We start from the raw sequence: 19,503 nt of genomic DNA, 5'->3' as shown, positions 1-19,503 counted from the left end.
TTCCCCAGCTTTGCCCTCTCCTGCTCCCTCCGCAGCCCCATCCACATGTCCCCACTTTGGTGAATCCCACCTGTCTCCAGCCTCTCAAATACAAGCCACCTTGTCCCAGAGCATCTCCTGGGACCCAGCCTGTCCCCCAGAATCTTCAGGGACCCCAACCCCTCCCCCAGAATCTCCTGAAACTCCTGCCTATCTGTCCCCTGGTGTCCCCGGGGACCCTAGCTTGTCCCCTAGCATCTCCTGGGACCCCAGCATCTCCCTAGACCACCAACCTGTCACCCCCAACATTACTTGTGACCCACAGCCCTTCCCTTCACCCATAGTATGTCCCTTCAGCATCACCTGAAACCCCAACCTACTCCACCAATATTATCTAAGATCAGTGACCTACCCTCCCCTTTCAAAGTCCAAGAGCCCACACCTAAGATCCCAGGCCAGGTTCCTTCAGTCCACACTTCCTCTGCAAAGTGTCTCAACACACAGCCCCATGCCTTGTCTGTGTGTGCCCTGTTTGCTCCAAGCACCAAGACTGGGCTCTCCCGGGTAGCACTGAGCTCCAAGCCCCCACCTTTGGTTTCTCAGGTGAGCTATCTGGGTGAGACATCACCAACCTAATTTTCTATCTTCAAACTCCTCAGCATCTAAAAGGCCCGACTGATTCCCTACATCTCATCCCCCTCTGGTTAGGCTCAGTGGAGCCCGTCCTGCCTCAGCTACATGCTACGAAGTATGCATTATTTGAAAGAGAGCTTCAAAGAGGCAAAACTTTAGCCTGGCACGACAACACACCCTTGGACTGCAAGCACCAGGTTAACTGCAGGGCACGGTGGCACTCGGCACCCAGGCAGCACATGCCTGTGATCTCAGTACTCAACTGGCTAATCAGGATGTAGTCAGGACTGGTGAAGAGGGGACAAGGACAGTAAAATGCTGCAACACTGAATGTAAGACAGCATGTGTACCACAGTGGGGCTGCAGGCTGCTCAGTGGTTGCTTAACAGTGAGCAATGCTCTTGCAGGGGCCTGGAGTTAAGTTCCCAGCACCCACATCAGGCAGCTTGGAACTGTTTTAACTCCAGGTCTAGGGTGATCCAATGCCTCTGGCCTCCAAGGACACCTACATTCAAATATACATATCCCCACACAATTAAAAATCTTTTTTAAAATGTATCATTATTTTACAAATCTCTAAGAAAGAAAAATACCCAAGATCCCCTCTTGCAGTAAGAAACCCACAGGAGACATTTGAGGGCCTCACTTCCAGCACAAAAGAGCACTTCTAGGTCTACACACTGGACCCTCGCCAGCAGAGCCCTCATCTCTACTTGGGGGTCGGCGGAAGGAAGAACGAGGGCTCCACTGAGAATGGAGCTGGGAGCAGACACACACACACACACACACACACACACACGAAGCAGCACTCACTGCCCAGGGCGCCAGCAGCTCCCCAGAGCAGCTCCGAGAGAAGGGGTGGAAGGAGCTTCCCCGGAGGAAGTGCACCTCGCTCTCACACAGCAAGCGCAACGACTCAGGTCCTGGGCATGTGCCCTTCACTTTCTGCACCCCACCACAGGCCATGCCCCACAATCAAGCAGACCCCAGGTTACCACAAAGCACAAACCCCTGGAGCTCACTGTGGGTGACCTAAGAGCGCAAGAGCCCCACTTCTGTAAGGGTGACAGGAGGTGGCACACAACAGAGCAATGTAGAGAAGAGCAGACAGAGCCTGGAGCCAAACCTCTCCATTCACAGAGAAGCCAGTGAACACAAAGTTGACGTCCCCGCCCTTCGTGCAGATGTCACTCACACCATCCACGCTCACACCAACCACACTGGTTGGTTCTGGGGAAAAATCAATAAAGGAGAGGTAGGGGCAAGAGACAAAAGGCAGCATGCAGCCCAGGGATCCTCTTGTCCCTAGCTCCAGCTCTACGGTTGCAGACGCACGCCACCACGCTTGGCTTTGGGCTTATACAGGAAGCACTTCACCACCTGGACAGTCTCCAGTGCCAAAGAACTCACTCTGGACCAGGAACCACGCCCAGAGCATTCTTCAAGGGATACAAGAATTTACCAAGAAGTAAACTGAGTCATGAAAAGGTTAAAGGATCTTTCCACAGAGTGTGTGACACAACTCCAATCTCACACGCTGGCTCCCAACCTAAAGAGGACCATCAGCTCCATGGCAACAGGAGCCCACAGGAGGACATGAGCAGAGCAGGCTGACTCAGTCTGACTACTAATCGTCACACCGCCCAGCTTCCAATCCCTCACAAATGTGGCTGCTGAGGGCAACCATCTGATCCTTTAATATCAACACGATGCATTTTCTTTAGAAAACCAGAAGGTTCACAGTAGAAAGTTGAGCTTTTAAAATACAAGGAAAGGGCTGGGGAGATGGCTCAGTCAGACCCAGGTCTGGTCCCCAGCACAGAAGTACACATCTGTGCCCAGCGCTGAGGAGGCAGACACAGGGTTCCTAGGGCTCACTGGCCAGCCCGCTAGCCAAATCAGTGAGCTCCAGGCTCAGTGGGGAGAAGTGATTGAAGAAGACGCCTGATGTCAACATCTGGACACCTGGTTGGTTTTGGTCAACTTGACAGAAACCTAGACAAACCTGGGAAGAGAGAATCTTGAGAAAATGCCTCCATCAGGATGGTCTATGGAGCATTTTCTTGATTAATGTGGGAGGCTCAGCCCACTATGGAGGACAAGCTATTTTGTAGATTTCCTCCATGGTCTCTGCTTAGTTCCTGCCTCAGCTTCCTCAGCGTTGGTGCTGACCTGAGAATGTGAGCTGAAATAAACACTGTGCTCCCCAGGCTGCCTTTGGTTAGGGTGCTTTAGCACAACAGCAGAAACCCTAACCTACACACAGCAGAGGACATGACCTAGACACACACAATAAAGTATCATAAACAAGACTGGAAGAAGCCAGACACAAAAAGCAGCCTGTATGATTTCATTTTGCTCAAGTTCAAAACAAAATGACCTAAATGGAGTGTGGTGGCTCAGACTCTAATCCCAGCTACTTTGGAGGCTGAAGCAAAAGGATTACAGGATCAAGGGCCTGCCTGGGCAACAAAGAGTTCAAGGCCAGTCTGTACAACTGTATCACCCCGTAGCGAAATGAGAACACACACACAGCAAAGCTGTCACAAGGGCTAGAGACACCACATACACAAGACCCCTGGGTTCAATCCTTAACACAGAAAGAAACAGAGCACCTGCCATTCTAGAAGGTGAGGACAGGGTCACCTGTAAATGCAACAGGTCAGTGAACACCGCAGCATGAATTCTATCGTGTTATCTGGAAACTAGGCAGTGTGTGTACTCTGCAAAAATTCCCTCCATTAAAAATGAGAAGAATTGCCGGGCAGTGGTGGCGTATGCCTTTAATCCCAGCACTCGGGAGGCAGAGGCAGGCGGATCTCTGTGAGTTCGAGACCAGCCTGGTCTACAGAGCTAGTTCAGGGACAGGCTCCAAAGCCACAGAGAAACCCTGTCTCGAAAAACAAAAAAACAAAGAGAGAGAGAGAGAGAGAGAGAGAGAGAGAGAGAGAGAGAGAGAGAGAGAGAAGAGTTGGCACACCTTTAATCCCAGCACTTGGGAGGCAGGGGCAGATGTTTCTCTGAGTTCACAGCCAGCCTGGTCTACAGAGTGAGAGAGAGAAGAAAATCTGAGTGACTCCGCTACATTCAGTGTTCAAATCTGGAAGAACAGTTCAATAAGAAGCCTAGACTGGAGGGAGCAGAAACAAGCCTCCAAGGCCATGAAAGTGACCTCTGCTCCATGGTCTGGCTGGCTGGCCCCCTCCAGTGTCCTGGGATGCCTCAACTTTACTGAAATAGGGTTTCTCTGGGAAAATGAGTTACAGGTGGCCTTTTGTTAAGGTAAGGAATCCCTCGGGATCCTCCACTGCCTGAAGACGAGTCTCCCTCCAAACAGCCATCATCCCCAGTCCATGTACATCTGGATTCTGCAGTGGGAAAATTTTACAATGTTTAAACACTCCCTTATTGGGGGGGGCAAGTAGGGGAGCGAGACACGGTAGTACACGTCTGTAACCTCAACTGCAGGAGGTTGACGCAGGAAGACGCCGAGTCTGAGGCTAGCTCAGGCTGCAACAGCGAGACCCAAAACAGAAACAGCCCTGGCCTCCAACAGAAAGAAGAACCCAGTCCGTGTCTAGACTGTGTAATGAACTGAAGCTGCCACGGCAGCTTTCCCAGAAAGAGGCACAGACCACGAAGGATGCTCTTTTAAGAAAATGACAGCGCAGTGTGGGCCCCGGCAAAGTGCTCTGTCACTCAGCTCACTTACCAAAACTCCAGCCCAGCGGAGGCTCAATCTTCAGAATGAAATCTCCCTACAAGGGAAACCATGAAACGTTAAGGCAGGAGCCCTGAAGGCCAGGGCAGATGGAGGGCATGGGATTACTTTACGCCAAACAACCCCATCTGAAATAAAATCCTACGCCTGGGTCTTCTTGAGGGTGCCAGTTGGACTCCTTTCCAGGCCCAAGCTAGACACCCAGAAATTCCCACCTAGCAGCAGGGAGAGTGCCATGTGGAAGCCCATCTGTGCGCTGGCCAGTTAATACAGTGCGTAAAGGGCTCGCTGTGCCAGCCCGATGACCTGCGTTCAGGTACAGAGACCCACAACAAGGTAGCAGGAGAGTGCTGCCTGACACACACCGTGCAGGCAAGCCAGTGCCCACTCCCACCCTACATACAACATAAACAAGTATTTCTTAAAGGTGAACACCTGAGCACAGCTATGCAGTCTGAGTGTGTCAATCCTGGCGAGTGACAGCTGGAATAAACGGCAGCCCTGAGAGCTGATCCCTCACTCCTCCCGCCGCTAAGGTGCCTGCAGCATCCCGTGAGGCTGTGGGGGCTAGAATGCCAGGAGATATTGCCACATGTGCCCCACTGTATCCACTCAGCTGTGGGAAATCTGCATCCCACTGCTCATTACAATACAAGTGTCTGCACGCGGGGAGGCCAGCTCCCTCACCAGTCATTTGGGAATGTTAATTGATTACTTCCTTTATAAGAGTCACTGGGTGAAGACTGAAGTCCCTCCGCCTCTTACCTTATCATACAAGGGGATCATAAAGTAGCCGTTGTTAGGAGCACAGTCTGTCTGGTATTTCAAAGTCCCATGCTTGGTGTACAACTTTATCTGGAAAGCAAGGAAAGAAAACTAAAGACCAAGTGTCTTAGAGAACCAGTTAGCATGTGATGCCTGCATGCAGTCTTGTCGGCCAGTGTTAGCTGAGCTAGCTGCTACATCAGCTTTGGGGACAGAGGGAAAGAAGACAGGGCACCCCAAAATAATGCTATTTATGTTTCTTTTCAGCCTATCCCCAAAGTCTTGTTTTTCAATGCTGAAAAACTGAAAAGTTTGCTTAAGTAGCTGTAGTAACTTTTGTTTATGTAAATTTCCAAGTTTAAAACTTTCTAATTTTGCTATTAGCAAGGCACTTGTGAAAATCCAGGTTCCCAGGCCAGCAGGAATTCAACAGGCTAAGGCACCTACTGCACAAGCCTGGAGACCTGATCAAGTCCAGGACCCCGCATCAAGGCTGACTGAGGGAACCAATTCCACAAGGTCATCCTTTGACCTCACACACAGTACGCATGGACACACACAATAATGTGTTTAAATCCATGATTGCCTGGCCCTCAGTTCTACTCCAGCACTGCAGTTCAGACAGAAAGGCAAGTCAGGAGGCAGATTCCTGGGCTGCCCCCAAGGCTTTAACAAGACGGTCTAGGGTAAGCACTGGGGGCTGAACTATTAGCGTCCCAAATGATTCTAGATGCTTAGAGGAGTATTCGCTTAAAGCCCTCCACCGCCACCACCAGGACAAAGACTGATGTGAGAGACATCCAATGCATTCGCCCTCCTTAAGGCGTGGCTACAACTGCTGCACCCTAAACCTCTGTGGACCCAAACCTCTAAGCTGCAAGGTGCAAAGCCATATCAGGGTTTCCCTACACTGGGTGTCCTTAACAAAGTCATGGCACCTCCAGAGGCCAAGCTTCCTCACAGTAAAAACAGAGACACCTTGCTTCAGGATACCTGCGCTTACTCACAGTGGTGTGGCAAGCAGCAGGCACGGGGTACACACTCAAAAAAAAGAGTGTTCTATTTAATACTCTCTGAAGGAAAAGCACTGGGCACCATCAGGCAGAGAAGCACCAGAGGGTTAGAGGCAAATCCCTCAACCGGCCTGCATGGCTCAATGACTCTGAACCTGTGTCCCAATCTGTAAAAACACATTTGGGTCAGATGACATCAGCCTGACCTCTAAAATATGAATGTTGGGGCTGGAGAACTGCTCAGCAATTAAGAGCACTTGCAGCTCTTGCAGAGTTCATCCCCAGCTCTAGGATCCAATGCCCGCCTCTGTCCTCTAAGGGCACTGAGCTCATGTGCACATAACCACATATAGATACATATAAACACACTTTTTTAAAATAACAATATTCTGTAGCAAAAATACAGGCATGATCCAGTGGAGTCCTAGGAAACATAGAAGCAGTCAGGCCCAGTGCGCACTTGGAAGGGGCAGTGTGAAGTAGGGCATGGCCCGTAGTGTTCATGGGCAGGATCCACACAGCCCAGACAACGACTTACTGACTGTGGAGTCCAGTTATTCAGTCAAGGGTAAAAACAAATTTGTTCCAGACCATAAAGAAATTCAGATGCATGCACTGCATATGCACTGGCCTGGAGGACCAGGAGGCAGCACCCAGGGAGTCACCAGCTGCTGCTCTACCCAACTCATGTCCTGCGACTGAAGACGGCTGCTTATCAGGAGAAACAGAGTGGGGAGAGTGTGTGTGTGTGTGTGTGTGTGTGTGTGTGTGTGTAAGCCAAAAGATAACTTCAGCTGCCACTCTTTAGGAACTACCCACCTTGTTGTTCAGGCAGGGTCTCTCAAAGGCCTGGAACTCACCAAGCAGGCTAGGCTGACTTTTTTTTTTAAATCACAAGGGTTCTGGGGATGGAACTCAGGTCTCATGCTGACTGAAGCTTCCACCCCAAGTCCAAGAACCCTATTTTGATGTGAATTCTGACTGTTAAACCACTAGAACCTATAATTTTTTACAGATGTATTTATTTTTATGCATGAGTGTTTTGCATAGATGTCTGTGGGTACCCGATACCCAGAGGCCTGAGAGGGTGTCGGATCCCCTGAGACTGGAGTCACAGATAGTTGCAGACCATGGTGTGAATGCTGAAAACTGACCCTGGTCTTCCGCAAGACCAGCAAGTACTTCTAACCACCGAGCCATCTCTCCAGCCCCTGTGATTCTTCTTTTTAGCTGCACAGGCTACTGCTGAAGGACAGACGTTCTCTGCACTGAGATTTCCCCGAGACAATCCTTCAGTGCGTGAACCTCAGAAGGCACCTCGAGCAGAAACAGAGGGAAGAAGGCTGAAATGGCAGCCAGGTGTGGTTGCACAACCCCTGCAGGCCCAGCATCTGAGAGGCGAGGGCAGGAGGATCGGAAGCTCCAGACTGCCTGGGCAAGTCTCAAAAGAGAAAGGGAAGGAGGAGGGAAGACTGATTACCTAGATTACTTACATGTTATAAAATACACTGTATGGGCAAACTGTCACATGCAGTTTGAACTCACTGAGAAGCTGGCTCTGGAGCAGTGTTGCCCCGTCTCCATTTCAGACCTAAACATGGCTGTCTAAAAGTGTCTTCCAAGGACTGGCCCCATCACTGTGGCAGGGAGGGAAGAGAGCAGCACCGCTGGAGGGTGAGCCATTCCCAACACATGTCACTACTGTCCATCCGTGATAGAAAAGTGCCTAGAGAAGCCACAGATTGGGCTGTGGGAAACTCAGACATGGAGAGAAAGTTCAAACAGGACTCCAGCTGGTGCCTCAACTTCCCCAGTCCGTTTCTGATGGACGCTGTAAGCACCTGATTTGATGGCGTCATCTCTAACATGGTGTAATGTTCTTTCACTACACTGAGAACTCCAGGTGACTTCCTCAGTCAATTTCTGCTGGATGCTGAGTGCTCTGTTTAATGATGGATGCACTGTTGTCTGTGCATCTGCCGGTTTCTCGTTATGTTTTAACTCTGGCTTGCTATGTAGTTAGGAAGTCTGTTCATTCAAAATCAAAAGTATGGCTGCCACACTTCACTCTCTGGCCCATATAGTACATCTTCTGTAAAGTACACATCAGAAAAGGGCAACATATCTCTAAGTGGGGATTAAATACAAGAAATGTCTGATGTTGTAAGCAGCGATTACAAAAGGATCGGTTGCTCCAGACATGTGGACAAGGAACCCTAGGGCTCGAGAAACACAGTTCACAATGGGCCACAAAATCCACTTTCTGCTCTCTCAATCCCTGTTAGTGCATGGGGTGAGAGCACCCAACTGCTCTCTCCCTCCTCCCAAAGCTGGAGGAAGCTTAAGTTGAAAAGCCCTTCCAAGGCAGTTTCTTACACCCAATGCTGCAAAACCAGGAGGTGGCACTTGTACCTAGTAACATGTCCCCAGCAATTCCCAGGAGTCCTGTGTAGAAGGACCCAGGGCATACCCCTGCTATCCAGTCCTTTGGAGGAAAGAGAGTCCAGAGTTCAAAGCCAGCCTTGCGTATACTGAGCTTGAGGCCAGCTTGGGCTACATAAGAACCTTGTCTCAAAAAAATTATAAAATAAAATATAAGTCAGCCAACCACACAGAAAGTCTGGAAGATAACAGCTGATTCTCTGCCTTAGGAAACCACGCTTCTAGGTTCTACCCCATCTAACGCCGTCTTACACGTACAGACTGGGGTTTGGAGAAAGGGCAAAGGGAAATCAGGGTGGGGACGCCTTCTCCTTACCTTTTCCCCCAGTCCTAAGGGACATGCTAAAGGAGGCCACTGCCAGCACTGGAGCAGCTCAAAGGGGCCTCGGATACCCTTCTCTTTGGCACCCCACATTTCTCCTACTGGGCCCCTGTCTACCTCCTGCCCCACCCCCTTCTCTGGCTACCAGCCTCCTTGGGAAAACCAGGCCCAGATCTCTCTCCAGTCCCTCGAGTCTATTCCTGCCCATCCCCCTTCTTCTCACGGGCTTTCTGGGTCAGAATCCCACTGGGCTGATAATCATTTCACGCAACTTTCGACTCAGGCAGAAACTGCTTCACAAATCTCTAGCGGAATTGCAGCGACTATGCAGGGTGGCTGGAAACTCTGCACTTTGAAAAGCAAAGGAGTAGTGGGGACAGAGCGGCGGCTTCACAGCCCCAGAGCTCCACGTCCGAACTTAGCGATGGGGCTCGATCTCTTTAAAGGCACCCCAGGAAGGATGGAGGAACCATGGGTCCGAACCTCGGGGTTTGCAGTATGGAGAGTGACACGTGTGGTTTCCAGGTTCTGCAATATGGGTTGGGCAGATCTGAGTTCAGGAGTCTCGGTCTGGGGGAGCCAGGGTCTAGTAGGCCCTCTCCGCCCTCCGCCCGGCCCTCGGCGCTGCTAGGGAAGGGTGCGGAGCCGCAGAGAGCCTGGCCCGAGGTCGCACAGCCCGCCCCCGGCCACGCGCGGCGCGGCTCACCTCGATGAGCGAGTAGTTGATCTCCACGTCCGACTTCACGAAGCCCCCGCAGCCGACCACGATGTCCTCGGAGCCGCCCGCCCGCCCCGCGCTGCTCAGCAGCAGCAGCAGCTCCACGACACCCCGGCCCGCACGCGTGGCCCGGCCTCCGCGTGCCTACCCTCCGCAGCCCGCCCGGTCCCGCCCCTCACACCGAACGCAGCCGGCTCCTTCCTCCCATCTCGGCTGACAAGCCCAGGCCCCGCCCAGGCGCCGCACCGCGCAGGCGCGCCGGGGCCCTGCGTCACGCCCTCAAGAAAGACCGCTAGGACACCTGCTCCGCCGGGAACCGCGGCCGCTTGCACAGCCTCTGAAATGAGTAGCCTCAGATTCAGTGTCCCGATTAAGAACTTTTTTGTGGACTGACATAGTCAATAAGTCCCAAATCCTTTTGATGCACATATTTCACAAGTCAGATGTAATTTTAAAAAACCCTTTAGAAATTTGTTATTGGCTCTCCTTCCTCATCCCCACCAGCACTAAATCCTATAAGAAAATCTTATTTTAACCAGACAGGTTCAAGGCCTGTCTGAGCTACAGAACAAGTTCAAAATCAACCCGGACATCTTTAGACACCCTCTGAAAATAAAACGTAAAATATTTTTTTTTTTTTGGTTTTTCGAGACAGGGTTTCTCTGTGGTTTTTTGGAGCCTGTCCTGGAACTAGCTCTGTAGACCAGGCTGGTCTCGAACTCACAGAGATCCGCCTGCCTCTGCCTCCCGAGTGCTGGGATTAAAGGCGTGCGCCACCACCGCCCGGCCAAACGTAAAATATTTAAAAGGACTGGGAAAATAGCTCAGTGCATGACTAGCAAGGCCCTAAATTTGATCCCTAGTATAGGCATACATGTTGAATGTGACTTATAACCAAACCCTGCACTCATGGGGCTGAGGCAGGAGGACTTCCATGAGTTAACACCCTGCTTGAGTTACATAGGAAGTACCAGTGCAACCAGAGAGTAAGGGACAGGGTGCAGGGGTGGTCCTGGGTCCATGGCAGTCAGTAAAGTGTTTGCCTTGCAACCTAAGGATCTGAGTTTGATCCCCGAACCATGCCAGATGTGGTGGCCAGCAATAGGAGGTGGAGACAAGAGGCTTTACTGTCTAGTCTGATGGGAAAGGTGAGCTTCAGAACCATGAGAGGCTGCGGGCTGCCTTCCTGAGGATGACCCTCAAAGCTGTACTCTGATCTCGACATGCGGGCGCACACCTCTGAACGGCAGCTCCTGAAAAGAACCTGGCTGGTTAGAACTTCAGTAGTGGCGAGACTGGAATGCTGCAAGCCCAGAGGCTGCTGGCCTTATCCTGGCTGGTTCTGGCCCTCCTCCTCCCTGTGTTGAAGCTAACATCTTACGACAATAGAGAAAACTTTTAGAATCTACAGACTCTAAAATTGATAGAAGTAGACAACTAGCTTCTACCAATCCGAAAGCTAAGAACATCATTGGAGAACATCTCGGGCCTATAGGAAAGCAGCCTCCACCTTGCCGTATCTGCCTCTCTGATGTACTCGTCAATGTATTCTTAACTTGCCTCGATTTATGACTTTCTCTGTTCTGTAAAACTATAAAACTTCGTGAAACTGCACCCATGCTGGAAGGCTGTGGTGAAAACCGAGCAGAGTCGCTGTATTCTAGGGCAAACAGCAGAACAAAACAGCTGCTGGTTGGAGGCGTTTAGACCTTGAAGAAGTCGCTGTCGAAAAGAGTGGTTGTGTTCTGTCATCTGCAGGGCTGTTTGTCTGAAGGGCTCTACGGCCTCTGCATGACCCTGGACACAGAGGGTCCTGGCACACCTGGAGCGTCTGCCGTTATTGGGTGCTGCACGCAGCACACAACCAGGACTACAGTGGCAGACATGCGATGCTTTCCTTCATGAAACACAGAGATTACATCAGGGCTTTGGCACGAGGAATGTTTTACCCAGAAAGCGACTTTTGTGTAGCAACCAGTAACTTCGCTCCTGCAGGGCTGTCTGTGGTACAGTTCACCTAGGCTGTCCCTCCCTGCTGACTGTAAGGCCTAAATTCATCTTGGAGTGACCCTCTTTCTTCAGCTGTCCCACGTGACTCAGAACACTGACAGAAGATGGAATTTGGGTGACCCAAATCTGTGTTCCTGAGCCGTGGCTCAAAATGGCTCCAGAATAAACTTCCTCTTATTCCCTTTAAGATAATACCTGCATAGCTGGGCGATGGTGGCGCTTGGGAGGCAGAGGCAGGCAAATCTCTGTGAGTTCAAAGCCAGCCTGGTCTACAGAGCGAGTTCCAGGACAGGCTCCAAAGCCACAGAGAAACCCTGTCTCAGAAGAAGGGAAAAAAAAAAGATAAGAGCTGTGGATTTTGTCAACACATGCACACACGTGCACATAACAAGATGAAATCTGTGATTTGGCTTCTTTTTTAGAAAGGATTATTTTGTGGCATGGCTTTTCTATTAGAAATGATGTTGTTGTTGCTGCTTTTGAGACAGCATCTAACTAGGTAGCCCTGGCTAGCCTCAAACTCACTGAGATCCCCCGGCCTCTGCTTCCTGAGTGACTGAAGGAGTGAGTCACCACCGCCCAGCATAACTACTTTTAAAACTAAGACTTTTTACATTCATCCCAGCACCCACATCTAAACCGCATTCGTCCCCAGTTGCTGACCGCTTAGGTCTGTTGCCTTTCCTCAGGACACCCTCCTGCGATGGTGGTGGTGTGGCGGGGGGGGGGGTGTGTTTCCCACAGAGTCCCGGCTCTTCAGGGTACCAGAATCACTTTACCAAACAACAACTCCACCTCCACACACCACAACTGGACCTTGCCCCGGGGCCTCTGCTTCCCAGCTCCAATCCCAGTCAAACCCGCCCCGCCCCGCCCCGCCCCGCCTCTTCCCCAGCCTGGAGCCTGGCTCTGAAGGCTGCTCTGGGACTGAGAGACCGACAGACCGAGGGCTGTTGGACTGAGGGCTCCCAATGGCCTCACCGGGACAACCCTGCACCGACCTGCGGGTGAGTCCCATCGAGCTGTTGGGAAAGGCGGTACTCCAGCCTCAAATACTTGACCTCGGGAAGCAATAAGGCCAGTGAGTGGCGGAGCGACAGATACAGATCCCTTCACTAAACCCAGGCCCCAGCAGGGTTTAAGACTGGGGACTTTGATTCTTATTTGCATAAAACTAATGAGCCAGCCTGTCCTCTGTGCCTACCTTCCTCATCTACACCCTACTCTAGGGCCTGGAGTCCAGCAGGTAAGGGCCAGAGCTCGCGTTCACCCAGGGCTTGTTCCATGCCCGGTGCTGTGAGTCCACCGCGTTAGGCTGCTTTAGGCAACCCGTACAGCGAGATTTCAGTATGCCTCCTTGTCAGAGAAGCACAGTCAGCTCGGCCCCTTCCTGTGTGGTGCAAACGGGACAGTTCCCTTTTGGTACCTCAGTCTATGAAATGGGTACAGTAGCAACTACCAACCAGAGTTCTTATAAAGTAACGGGTGCAACTCATCTGTAAGCCCAGCACTTGGGAAGCTGAGGCCAGAGAATCACAAGTTCAAAGCCAGCCCCACTGCCTCCCAGCTGACTAGGCAAGTTCCTTACCTTATCTGGGCCCCCATAAGCTAGCCTTCATCTGCCTTATGGAGTTGATATTAGGGTGAAAAACGAAAAGCACACCACAGAGGGCTTGAAATATTTTCATGCAATGTCTGTCCCATAGGCAGGTGAGATTGGGACCCAGGTGGCTGCCATCCTAACAGTGTCCTCGGTGTTCCATTCAGGTCTGGAACCAGACACAGCAGGAACCTGTGACCCATCACTTGCTCAGCCTGTGCTTCCTGAGAACAGCCGGGAGCTGGGCGCCCCCCATGTACCTCTGGGTCCTCGGCCCCATCTACCTTTTCTACATTCATCGCCATGGCAGGTGCTACCTCCGATGTCCTACCTCTTCAAAGTCAAAATGGTAGCCACGGAGCCTGGGACCAGGGAGCCTGGGACCAGGGAGGGGGGGCAGCTGTGTTGGGGGCAGGTTGGAACCTGGCAGAGAGACTCCCCACCTCCCATCAAGAACACAGGACAGAGGCAAGAAGGGAAGCCACTAGCCAAACAGGTCAATAGTGAAGAGGGGACAGAGATAAACCCATGGTCAAAGTTCTCGCAAACAGATTGAGCAAATCTGCACGCTCTCACACCGAGAGAAGCACGTAGCTACAGTGACCTGGCATTTCTCATTTACTGTGGGTACACACTGGGGTACAAACAGTCAATTTAAAGCCATCCAAGGACGAATCTTTTTATAACTTCAGCAGGTATTTGTGTTTTGGCTATTTTTAGGACAGGGTCCCATGTAGCCCAGTCTGGCTTTCGCTATGTAGCTAAGGATGACCCTGAGCTCCTGATCCCCCGCCTCCCCTGCCAGTTTCTGGGGTCACAGGCACATGGCACACCCTCCATCTACTTACTGTTTTACTCCATTGTACTGCGGGCAGATCCCAGAGCCTCAGACCTACACAGTGGATGTTCTGCCACTGGACCACACTCCTGGACAGTTCCATGCTTATTTTCTCCTTACTTGTAGTCCCGCTGAACATTTTTAAAAATTGCTATACAATTGTTTTACCGTTTTTTATAAAAGGCGACATAGCCCCATCCCTCTCCTGGACTTCCTAGTAGAGATTGCATGCCATGCCCATCACCGATACCACAGTGATGTGGGAGTGAAGGAATTTGCCAGGGCGGAAAATAAGGCAGAAGCGGAGGCGGTTGGATAAGCTATGGTATGGCGCAGCAGGAGTCGGCAGTGCCGCTGCATGGGGCATCCTGGGGATAGCTTTCCTCAGAGAGGTTCTGCAGAAACAATCAGATGGTGTGGTAATAGCGCAGAGCCAGGGAGCAACTGCAGTCCAGCTGCTGTTGGCTGCCCTTGAGATAAGGATGGTCTTGTCTTGAGTGAGACATGGCTTGATATGACCACCTGTCCTCAACTGGCATCCACACTCCACCCCAACAGATGCAGCCAGGTTAAATCTTGGATGTTTGAGCAAAGGTCCCTTCTTCAAGTAGATTCTTCAAGCTGCACAAAAGCAATGTGGCCCTGTCTCTTGTTGGTCTGACAGATGGTCACACAAAAGTGTAAGATGTCCCATTCCAAGGGACGAGGCTGTGAAGCCTCTGAGGGGAGGCTTGGAACCTGTCAGAGCACATTCTGTGGTGGAGCTCTGGGTTTTGTGGGCGCGACACCCTGTCATGTATATGGGTGCTCAGCGTTAATAATAACAACCAGGTTATTGACAAGAGGTCCCCTGGAAGTTTTGTCCAGTTTGACCCAGTGTAGAAACTGCAGTCGGGTGGTGGATGGGAGGCAGAGGCAGGTGGATCTCTATTAGTTGAGGCCAGCATGGTTTACAGAGCAATTTCCAGAACAGCCAGGGAGAGCTACATAGAGAAACCCTGTCTCAAAAAGCAAAACAAAACAAAACAAAAGTTGACACTTCAGGATCCAGCTCAGAAAAGATGGGCTAGTACCTTTATTGTAAAATATTTTTTTCTTGAAACAAGTTCTCACTATGTAACCCTGGCTAACCTACAAATCACTCTGTAGACCAGGCTGGCCTTGAACTCACAGAGATCCACAAACCAACCTCACCAGTGCTGGGATCAAGGGCCTGAGCCTCCATGCCTGGACTGTACAACTGTTTGATGTCAGTTCTGTTGCATTTTGGAAGAAACAAACTTTATTGTCTTCCTGGGATTTGAGAGCCATTCCAGACAGGACTTAATAAGACTTGATAATGTTCCTTTAAGTAAGGTGGAACCAAACCCATGGGTGGCTCTCTTTCAAAAGCCATGACACTACCAGATGCCCGGCTAAACTGGGATTTGATATAAATTCTGGTCAGAATCTGGGTAAGTTTTATTTTGTAATATTATTAGTAATAAGGGCCAAACATTAACCCTTTTCTTTTGGCTGTTAAGATCAGCCAAAGGCTTGGTACAATTACTCTTAGGACTTAACTTTAACTTTTCTCTACACTGCTTATGTCACCTGTGGCTGGTACAGTTTTGTTCCCCCTGTCAGCTCCCCGTCCCTTAGGCAAACAGGACATCTCTTCCTGTAATTATTTTCTTCTTTGCATACCCTGGTTCAAGCCTAAGCTCTTGCATCTGTGGCCTGTCTAACGAAGAGGACAAAGTGGCTTCCAGGGTCCCAGGGCCTTTCCAGAGAAGGCATTGCCATCCCCCGGCTGATCTTGCACTGGCTCTCTTTGGTCTCTCTTATCCTCATTTGTCTCAACTCTGTTGTTGACACCGCAGAAAGAGTTTCCAGGTTTGCGGAGGAAGCAGTAGATTTTAGTTTTAACTTTCATGTAATATTTAGGTGGTGTGTACACTAAAACAAACAGCTTTCTAAAACATTTTTATCTTAAGACTGATTTTCAAGTAGTTAAAAGCCGGGTAAGAAAGTTAGTAGAGGGCTGGAGAGATGGCTCAGTGGTTAAGAACATTGGCTGCTCTTCAAAAGGACCCAGGTTCAATTCCCAGCACCTACATGGCAGCTCACACCTGGCTGTAAATCCAGCTCCAGGGGATCTGGCATCGTCACACAGACATACACGTAGGCAAAACCAATGCACATGAAATAAAAATGAATAATTAAAAAATAATTTTAAAAGGTAGTAGAAAACATAAAGTGTTTGTTCTTTAAGTTTCTTTTCTGTCAGGCCGCCAGTATCTGAAGGGACCCTCATGCTTTGACAGAGGCCTCAGTTCCAGCTGTAGCTCTGTACTGGAATCTGACAGCATGTCAGCATGCTCGCGCCCTCTGGAAGGTTCATGGCTGCTGACTGGCTCTGTTCTTATGCAGAATGCTGAAGCTTTTCGGTTTTGGCCTCAGCTTTTCCTTTTCATTTTGGAAGCAGCCAATCATTTTTCACCTTAGAGAAAATTCTAATTTTATCATACAAACCCTTGCTCATGCCAAGTTAATGTTCTTTCTTTAACCTTCCTTATCAAAAATATCTTCATACTCACAGTCTTAGTTAGGGTTTCTACTGCTGTGAGAGACACCACGGCCATGGCAACTCTTAGAAAGGAAACTATTTAATGGGGGCTGGTTTACAGTTTCAGAGGCAGGCACGGTGCAGGCAGGCATGGTGCTGCAGAGGTAGCTGAGAGTGCTCCATCTTGATCTGCAGGCAGCAGGAGCAACTGTGTGCCAGGCTGAGTGTAGCTTGAGCATGGGAAACCTCAAAGCCCGCCCCTCAGTGACTCACTTCCTCCAACAAGGCCACGCCTCCCAACAGTACCACTCCCTATGGGCTAAGCATTCAAACTCGTGTGTCTATGAGGGTACTTCCTCTTTAAGCCACCACAACTACATTCTCTGTCTTCTTTTTCTCCTCTACTTATTGGTTTTCTTTTTTATTGCTTTATTCCCTTTTTTTAATACTATAAATCAGAGCAGCATAAGAAATTTACTAACTTAGTAAAAGGAGGTTGGATCTAAATTACATTTATGACATAATGTAACAAATTAAAATTACCTGCTTGTGGTAGTTTGAAAGAAAACAGACCCCCATAGGTCCATAGAGAGTGGCACTATCAGGAGGTATGGCCTTGTTGGAGTAGGTGACATCACTGGAGGAAGTGTGTTCCTGAGGGCAGGCTTTGAGGTCTCAGATGTTCAAGCCAGGCCCAGAGTGGCAGTCTCTTCCTGCTGCCTGCAGATCCAGACATGGAACTCTCAGCTGCCTCTCCGGCACCATGTCTGCCTGCATGTGTCATGCTTTCTGCCATGACGATGATGGGCTAAACCTCTGAAGCTGTAAGCCAGCCCCAGCTAAATGTTTTCCTTTATAAGAGTTGCTGTGGTCCTGGAGTCTCTTCACAGCAATAGAAACCCTAACTAAGACACTTTTTATCCTTTTTGCTTTCTTTTTTTAAGATAGGTTCTCATGTAGCCCAGGCTGGCCTGGAAGTCACTAGGTAGGTCAGGCTAATGCTGAACTGCTCTGTCTGCCTCCACCTCTCAGTGCTGATATTATGGGTATATCCCCAATCCCACTCCCAGTTCACATTGCTGAACTTTAGGGTTCTTGCTGGTCATGGGGCTCAGGAGGACTTTTTTGGCACTTGGATTTTTTTAAAGGCTTTTTTTAAAAATGGAAAAAAGAAACAAACGCCTTTTCTTCTTCACCTTGCAAGAGTCTGAGAGTTTCAGAGTGTTGCTTTTTTGCAAAAATTAATTAAGATAGCAGATGACCGTGGACAGTGAATCTCGTCAGTATAAGCATAGAGAAAGAGAAAAAACAGACACCTGCAAAACTTTGTATGTTAACCCGGAGGCTATAGCTTGGGAAACAAAGGGCACCTATCCCCAGGAAGGACCGGAAGTGCCAGCAAATGGCTACAGCTTTCGGAGGAAGAGAAAGAAAGGGGCCAGCAGCACTGGCTGTCGGGCCCAGGACATTTGTCTTCTTTACAGTATATTTACTTCAGGTCAAGCTGCAGAATGTAAGACGGACTAGAGTGCCACGGGGGCCTCAGTCTGCTAATAGCCACGCTGCGGCAAGGTAACATTACACCAGAAGGTTTCATGTCTTTTCTGTAGAGTCTAAGGGTAAAATTTGTAGCAGTTGTCAGGAATTCAACAAAGTGGGGAGTTGGGAGGGACAGCCATGACTGTCTGGGTCTAAGAGCGGGTGTTCCTGAGGTTCCTTTGTGGACAGTAAACCTCTCATGGGGGACCTGAGGCACCTCTCTGCAGGGACATCTCTTACACAAGGCCATTGACCCACGGCCAGACTGTCTACAGGCACCAGGCCAATCTACAGCTTGAAGCCAAATTATTCTGATGTCAGGTCTAGGTTCATACAGGAGAGATTCCACTTACCACACGCGAGGCAGACAGTCTAGCAGAGCAAACTCAGGACCAGAGGCTCATTCCGGGATGACCGTCATTGAGAGGCAGGATGGAATGAGACAGTAAGAATTAAGAGGACTCTCCCAGTGTGTGCAGATTAACCTGGGAAGAGCCGAGGAGGCTCCCAGGAGGAAGAGCGACCACCACCCCCACAGATTCTAGCTGGACACCTTCCTTTTCCTGCCACCTTCCGTTTCCACCAAAGTGTACCCTTGGCCAGGGTCCATCCATTGCAAACAGGAAGTAAGGCTCTCCACAGGAACCAGAAGGATCTTTTTAGTCTGTACCATGGCAGGTGACCGTGCTCTGAAGTCACAGCCTGCAGGCCTCCAGTCTCACTGGGAAATGGCCCAGCCAGCGACCTGCAGTCACTGGTGGGTTGATCAGCTGACCAACACAAATAAGAGAGAAAAGAGGTGGAGCCAAGAGTGGAGAGAGGTTCCAGTGGGGAGGGGCAACAATACAGATACAGTGATGAAAGAATCACCAGGACCATTGGCCACACCGTGGTACAGCTGCAGCTGGCTGGCCCTGGAAAGTATCGCAGAGATGCTTTAATTGGTGGGGTCTACTGAGGCGGTCAGGTGAGTTTCAACATCACCTTCCTGAGAGCAATTGAAGCTGGGGCTTGCGGTTAGCAACAGCCGGCTTTTAAGCAGGGTTGATCCCCTGCCTCAAGCAGAAACAGTCCAGCAGGACCATTCGTTCTAGAAGACAAGTCTTCACCTAGCGAGTAACCCTCACTTTACATCCTAAGTCACCCCAACACGCAACCTTCCAGCCTCTTCAGTGGCTTGGAAAACACCGGATAGGTGCAAGGTGCAGTTTATTGCTGAGCATTTTTGACATGAGAGTTGAAGATCAGGATGGGTCTCAATGCCTCCCGAGGAGGGATGCCACATCAGTGACGTCACTGACAGATCCCCCATCAGGCACTGCAAAGAGTGTCTTCTCCAGTCTGCCTCTGTTTTTCTTTTCCCTCCGACAGTCTT

General features: G+C 50.2%; 1 protein-coding gene across 3 annotated transcripts in view; it reads right to left on the bottom strand.

Annotated features, from left to right (window-relative positions):
- The window catches only part of LOC130865236 (BOS complex subunit NOMO1-like), a 48,308-nt gene extending 38,554 nt beyond the window's left edge, over positions 1 to 9,754 (bottom strand). For all 3 annotated transcript variants that reach the window (XR_009056085.1, XM_057756174.1, XM_057756175.1), the window contains exons 1-3: positions 9,582 to 9,754; positions 5,099 to 5,188; positions 4,325 to 4,370 (exon numbers count right to left, since the gene is read on the bottom strand). The gene's annotated coding sequence lies outside the window, so the exon portion shown is untranslated. The remainder of the gene's footprint in view (positions 1 to 4,324; positions 4,371 to 5,098; positions 5,189 to 9,581) is intronic.
- Positions 9,755 to 19,503: the final 9,749 nt, after the last annotated feature.

The sequence above is a fragment of the Chionomys nivalis genome, chromosome 23 (genome assembly GCF_950005125.1).
Source record: "Chionomys nivalis chromosome 23, mChiNiv1.1, whole genome shotgun sequence".
Taxonomy (NCBI): domain Eukaryota; kingdom Metazoa; phylum Chordata; class Mammalia; order Rodentia; family Cricetidae; genus Chionomys; species Chionomys nivalis.
This window is presented reverse-complemented; position numbering and strand designations above follow the sequence as displayed.